This window comes from Macaca fascicularis, chromosome 4 (assembly GCF_037993035.2).
Source record: "Macaca fascicularis isolate 582-1 chromosome 4, T2T-MFA8v1.1".
Lineage (NCBI taxonomy): Eukaryota > Metazoa > Chordata > Mammalia > Primates > Cercopithecidae > Macaca > Macaca fascicularis.
Window position 1 is genome coordinate 4,992,085 of NC_088378.1, and position 7,383 is coordinate 4,999,467.

General features: G+C 41.9%; 1 pseudogene; it reads right to left on the minus strand.

The window, feature by feature from the left end:
- Positions 1-332: 332 nt before the first annotated feature.
- LOC102122011 (large ribosomal subunit protein eL19-like) lies at positions 333-978 on the minus strand (annotated as a pseudogene).
- Between the last annotated feature and the right edge of the window lie 6,405 nt (positions 979-7,383).

The window sequence follows — 7,383 nt, forward strand, 5'->3', positions numbered from 1 at the left end:
TCATCCACAGAGAAATGCTGGCTAGCCACAAAACGTCACCTGAACTTAACAACATTTTGCAGGATGTGATTAAAATGATCAACCACATTAAAGTACATGCCCTTAACCCATGTCTGTTCATGTAGCTCTGCGAGGAGATGGACGCAGAGCACACACACATTCTCATACACGGAAGTAAAATGCTTTCTAAAGGTAGATCGCTGGCCAGAGTTTTTGAATTAGGAGACTCCTTTAGAATCCAGAGATTTCTTTTTTTTTTTTTTCTTTCTTTTTCTTTTTTAAAGGCTTGTTTTATTTTAGTGGCTGATCTGTGTAGTCACGGAGGCCGGTATGTACAGACAAAGAGGGGAGCTTTTATTTCTTGGTCTCTTCCTCCTTGGACAAAGTCTTGATGATCTCCTCCTTCTTGGCCTGGAGGCGCTCTTCAGGCGCTTGCCTGCTTCTTTGGTCTTAGACCTGCGGGCCTCAGCCTGGTCAGCCAGGAGCTTCTTGCGGGCCTTGTCTGCCTTCAGCTTGTGGCTGTGTTCCATGAGAATACGCTTGTTTTTGAACACATTCCCCTTCACCTTCAGGTACAGGCTGTGATACATGTGGCGATCAATCTTCTCACACTCACGGTATCTTCTGAGCAGCCAGCGCAGAATCCTCATTCTCCTCATCCACGTGACCACCTCTGGCATTCGGGCATTGGCTGTACCCTTCCGCTTACCTATGCCCATGTGCCTCCCCTTCCGGCGGGCCAAGGTATTTTTCCCGCATCGCGCCCGGGAATGGACCGTCACAGGCTTGCGGATGATCAGCCCGTCTTTGATCAGCTTTCGGATCTGCTGACGGGAGTTGGCATTGGCGATTTCACTGGTCTCATTGGGGTCTCACCAGACCTTCTTCTTGCCACAGCGGAGGACGCTAGAGACGAGCCTCTTCTGAAGCCTGAGCATGCGCATGGCTGCGGCCGCAGCAGCGAAAGGAAAGAGCTCCGAATCCAGAGATTTCTTTTAGAAAAACAGTCAGGGCCGGCAGCACATTTCGGTGACACAGAATGGGTTGCAGAACTTGCTTACTTGTGTGACATATTCAACTTGCTCAACAGACTCAATCTGCCACTTCAGGGGAGAACGACAGCTGTGTTCAAGTCGGCAGATAAAGCGGCTGCATTGAAAGCCAAACTGGAATTACAGGGGTGACGAGGGAATACTGGGATTTCTGACATGTTTCAAACATTAGCAGAGACTGTGAAAGAGACAGAGCCAGGGCCTTCTTTCCCCCAGCTGAGGCAGGATCACCACCTCAGCTTTCAGGAGAGCTTGAGCGATACTTCCCAACCACAAAAGAACCCGGAACCGGGAAGGAATGACTCCGCGACCCATTTGTGAGTAAGCCTGGTGAATTGACTGCCTGTGCTAGAAGAGGATCAGCTGCTTGAGATGGCAAATGACAGTGGCTTTAAAAATGTGTTTGAGACAACTTCAAATCTCCGTATGTTCTGGATGAAGGTCCAGGTGGAATATCCTGAGGTTGCCACAAAAGCGCTGAAAAGCTGCTTCCGTGTCCAACAACCTGTCTTTGTGAAGCAGGGTTTTCTGCAGTGACAGCGACGACAAAGACATTACAGAGCAGCGTGGACATAAGTGACACACTTCAGGTGTCACTGTCTCCCGTCACCCCCTTATGGGACTGTCTAGTTGCAGGAAAACAAGCTCAGGGCTCCCATGGATTCTACATCACTGATACACATCACCATTGTATAATTATTTTATTCTATATTATATTGTAATAATGATAGAAATGAGGCACACACACCTGTACTCCCAGTACTTTGGGAGATGGAGGCAGGCAGATCACTTTGAGGTCAGGAGTTTGAGACCAGCCTGGCCAATATGATGAAATCCTGTCTCTACTAAAAATACAAAAAATTAGCCAAGCGTGGTGGTGTGCACCTGTAATCTCAGCTACTCAGGAGGCTGAGGCAGGAGAATCGCTTGAACCCAGGAGGCGGAGGTCGCAGTGAGTGGAGATCACATCACTGTACTCCAGTCTGGGTGACAGAGGGAAATGCTGTCTTAAATAAATAAGTAAGTAAGTAAGTAAGTAAGTAAATAAATAAATAAATGCACAATAAATGTAATGCACTTGAATCATCCTGAAAGCATCGCCTCCTCCCCAGTCAGTGGGAAAATTGTCAGCCACAAAACTAGTCCCTGATGTCAAAAAGGTCAAGGACCACTGTTCTAGAGTATGCCTAACTATACGACATTCTATCAGGCAATTTCCCTTACAACAAGCACATAAGATTTATCTGGAAATATTTGGTCATGCTACTTTCCTGTTAAAGATCAGGGTTTTGCTAACATCGGTTTTGCGGGTTTGTATGACAGAGACAAGAAAGCACCGCCCCAGACACAGAGTGAAGACCTCCCTCTGGAATGAATCAAAAGAGTTGCCCTAGACTGAGCACACACTGGGCCTCGTTTGGCTCTGGCTTCTTTGGGGGGTGCTTTTGCTTTGCTCCCTGACTGCAGGCAGAGTCCCCATCCGTGCTGGTTGCTGTGTGCTCTGTTCTTAGAGGCCAAGTGCTGGAAATACACGCCATTCCTCACCTATGTGGGAGAATGTGCTCGCCAAGACGACACAGTGTTCAGACGGCACTGAGGAAAATTCCTTGGGTCTGAGTGATGGATGGAAGATGGAATGAGAAACAGGAGGTCGTGTGTATTCTAATTAGAAAGTACATGTTTTTTTAAAAAGTGGCACATCTTAATAGTCTCTTGAGGATTTATTTTTGACATGGATAATTAACTACAGTTTGAGCCAACTTATGTGTGATTTCTTTGTAGAATGTCTCCCATAGAGACTACAACTGCTGTTCTTGCGACTTGCCCTAACTTTACTTTCACACTGGGGAGAACGGTTTGAGAACTTTGCATATCCTCAAGCCATATCTAAAGAACAATATTTTGTGAACTAAAATGCATAGGATATGATTGCATATTGTTATTCAATACTCTGAGATTAAAGAAAGGATACACAGATTATTTTAGTTAGAAATAGCCTGGTTTTGTCTTTTTCAAAAGAGCACAATTATACTGAAAGTATTAAAAAGCAAGAAGAAGTCGCATTAAAAAGTCTTGCATTAAGAACATTGTAAACACTCATGAAATACTAAGTATTTGTTATAATTTTTAGTTTACTATACTACCAGAAGTCAAATTGTATGCTTAATTTTATGCGTAATTGTATGCTTCAGTTTTTGGTTTTGAAAACATGGCCACTGTGTGTACGTAAGTTTTGCAAGAAATTTATTTAGTGTGATGGCCTAAGCCTTAATGAGTTGTTTCATATACCACGTTTCATTTCTGCATTAGCACTATAATGGATAAGTACATTAAATGTGCTCATATAAGTTCTGCTTTTTTTTTTCTTTGAGACAGGGTCTCCCTCTATCTATCAGTCTGGAGTGCCATGGTGAGACCACAGCTCACCGCAGCTTTGATCTCCCGGGCTCAAGCGATTCTGTCACCTCACGCTCCTGAGTAGCTGGGACTACAGGCACGCCATGCTCAGCTAATTTTTAAATGTTCGTTTTGTAGCAACGAAGTTTCACCATGTTGCCCAAGCTAGTCTCAAACTCCTGAGCTCAAGTGATCCTCCCTCCTCGGCCTTCCAAAGTGCTGAGATCCAGGTGTCAGCCACTGCCCATGGCCAAGTTTCTCCCCTCCTATGTATGCCTTGCTCCTATTTAGTTTAGTTTCTTTTCACAAAACGAATATTTTCTCCTCCTGTTTCTCTTTTACTAACTTATCTCCTGCATCTTTCCAAATTTTTCTGCCACATCTTCGTATTCTATTTCTATTATAGATATGGACTCAAAAAAATCTGCCAGGACCTTGAGCAAGCATGATGATCATAGCTAGCATAGCTCACTCAGTCTGTGCCAGGGATTGTCCCTAATAATGCATTCCTAATTTATCTCTGCAGTAACCCATTGAGACAGGTGCTGTTACTATGTGCATTTTTACAGAGCAGAAACAGTGGGGCCTCCAGGAGATAGCATATTCCAGAATTCCAGATGTGAACTTCAGAAACCTAGGGAGGAAAGAGGAAAATCAACAGGTCGATTTTTTGCCATAAATGTCTTCCCATAGCTATTTTTCAACACAACAACCTTGATGGGATAGATGTTGGAAGCTCTATGTTCATAGTCTGGAGTTTGAAGGTTTCAGATGCTTGCCACACTTACATATCCAGCGGAATGTGGAAATTAAAACTCAGACAAGTCTGTTTCAAAAGTCCATGGTTGTTTCTGTACGTCATGCCCAGGATATTCACAGCTAGTTACTGCCTAACGTGGTCTCTCACCACTAGTGTGACTAAATCAAAGTTACATTGTTGGGTTCATCTGGATTATTTTAGCATCATTTCTACACTATTCTTAAACAATACCCCTCTTTAAAATATGACAATATATGTTTCGGACACCATGACACCTGACTCAACTGCTCAAAACTTAACACACATCTAGGTTTAAAATACTATTTTGAAAAGGCATCATTTTTTTTATCATCATAAATTAATGTCATGGATAACACATTCAAAAACAATTTCCAGTGGATGACATTGAACTTCACTGAAAATATTTTAAGTATTCTGAAGATGTGATAGAATCATATTTCCTGGAGAACTTTCCAACTTCATGTAAGTGTAGCCACAGGATTTGACCACTGGTTTCTCTGTGAGTGTTCAGCCCAGGTGCCAGTACCATAGGGGTAGCTCTGCTGCCCAGTGCTGGAGGCTGGGCTGTGTTCTGTTTATGAGATGTGAGGTCAAAATCCCCGACTACTCACACAGTGCTTTCTGTCTGGCTAACTGAAAGTTGGGTGGATATAAGATTCTCCCATCAGAACAAATCTGTGGCATTGGTGTGAATATTTTGCCCCATGTCACGGTGACATTTCATAAAGAGTTTGGATGGAACTTTCAGAAAAAAAATGCAGCTAGTTAGTGGTCATTAAGGTGGGTTTTCCATATGTTTCCAGAGCAGCTTTTAGGTTCCACTACTTTTAATTAGATGCAACTGGCAGTTTTAATCATCGTGCTGGGGTAGTGGGGTGGCCTTAGATCAAGAATGTCAAGGCAAGGGTGATATATGAATCTTGCTTATTGCAGTCCTGACTCTGAGCACGTTCCCTCCTGATGAGGCAAACAGGCAGTGCGTGTGTTCTTGCAGGCCTGGCTGTTCATGAAGTTCATGGGTCTGACCTGAGGGCTCCTAAGGCAAATAGATAGTTCCATGGCTTGCAAAGGTAACTATCCACAAGTAAATAGTGGTTCTCCTGTTCTGCCACCTTATTTTGGATGCTTTATCAGATGAAAGAAAAACCTTCCAAAAAACTGAATTCATGGAAAGCGAATGTAAAGATGTAGTGAGGGTGGATAAGGTAGGGTGCAGTGTATGGAGAGAGGATACCTGACCAGCGCATGGGCTGAAGCCTTTCCTCCAGCCTGAATTCTATGGCAACTATGAATGGTAAATATGAAGTCCTAAAAATACACATCACGACATAGATGTATTGCCCTCAATAGTTCCCATATCTTGATATATTTGGGAGAAGCCAAACAGCTTAATTGTTACGAGTTAAACATTAAGCTGTGTTCTATTTGCAGTCATTGGTTGGGGTTGAATTTGACTGCAATGGTTGCAGTCATTGGTTGGGCTTGACTATGCACTCACCTGAATCCAAAGTTGATGATTTTCCATGACATGATGATTTCCTATGACATGTTTTTCTAAGTACAAAGTACAGCGGCAGCTGCAGAGTTAATGATAGGAAGCTCTCAGGGTAATAGGATGGACACACATTGAACTTCAATGACCAGGACCCAAGGCCCTGCTGCTCTCTCTGCCTCCCACCATCCTTGGCTGCCCACCTCTACCCATTCTTCACAGCCCTTTCTCGTCCTAGTTCCTCCAAAAACCTTTGCATGACCTTGGGAATTTACAGCTCCCACTGCTACAACTGCACTTGAATTCCTTTGCCTCCTATGTGAAAACCTTTTTCTTTTAAGTAACAACATCAGGTTTAGAAACTCCTGAGCTGTGTTTCTGACCTGCAAAAATAATTGGTTTCATCACATAGTGTTTTAAAAATAACTTGAATTTAAACCCTTTTCCCAGATAGGCCCCACTAATGCCTTGGAGTATCTTCCTGGTCATGAAAACATAAAAATTAAGACCTTTTAATATGAGATTAAAACTAATCTCTGTTTTTATTGTTTTATGTGTATAGGCTAGTAAACTGGACATTTGTATTTTATTTAGGCAGTTACTTTTATTACTATCCATTTATACTTTATATTTTATCCCTTTACACTTAAACAACAATTTAGCTGAACAGAAAAATTCACTGGCCGTGTGCTGAATTTTCTTCTCTCTTTGAGAATCTGTAGACATTGCTCAGCTGACGTGTGGGAAGGAATGCTGCTAGGAATCATTCTGGGACCACAGGTATTCTTCTCTTACAGGTGACTTAGCCTGTTTTGTCTGGATGTCAAAAGGTTTTTTTCTTTGCCATTGCTTCTCAGTAATTTCTCAGTAACTTGTGGATTGTTCTCTGTCAATCTTTAATGGCAACAGTGGACTTTTCTATCTAAAGAGCAAGCTTTTCTTTCTTTATTTATAACTTGTAACTTATTTCTTTACAATTTATAGCTTGACATTCTGTTCTGTGCTCTTCGTTCTCCCTTTGGGAATATCTGTTCTGCTTCTGTTGGATCTTGGCATGTCAGCTGAATGCATCCTTTTTACCCTTACTTCTTCAAATGATTATTCTTTCCCACTTTGCTTGCTTTTCTTAATTGAGTTCTAAACTTCTTCCACTGTGTTTTAAGCAGTTTTCCTCTCACCCAGCACTCTCTTCTGAATTTCTGTCTGTATTGTGGATGAATTGATAATAGTTTGAGCAGTCTCTTTGACCATGAATGGAAGCCATGTGGTCAGGTTGACAGAGAAGAAACACAGAAAGACCTGGGCCCCTGACATCATCATGGATATTTCATACAAGCCTTGAACTGGCTTCTCCAAGACTTCTACATCAGAGAAAATCAAACTTCAATCTGTTTAATCTGCTGTCATTTGGGTTTTCCATTTTACCTAGTAATATATGTCTCTCACCTGATATAACATCATGCATTGTAATTTATATTACTTACTTGTGGGCATTTATCTTATTTATAATATCTTGCCACAAAGCATTCCTAAGAAAAGTAAAAGAAGATTTAGATACATGAAGAAATGTATTACGTTTATTAATTAGAAGACAATATTATTAAGATATCATTTCCCTTCAAATTGATCTATAGATTCAATTCTACTCCAATCAAATCCCA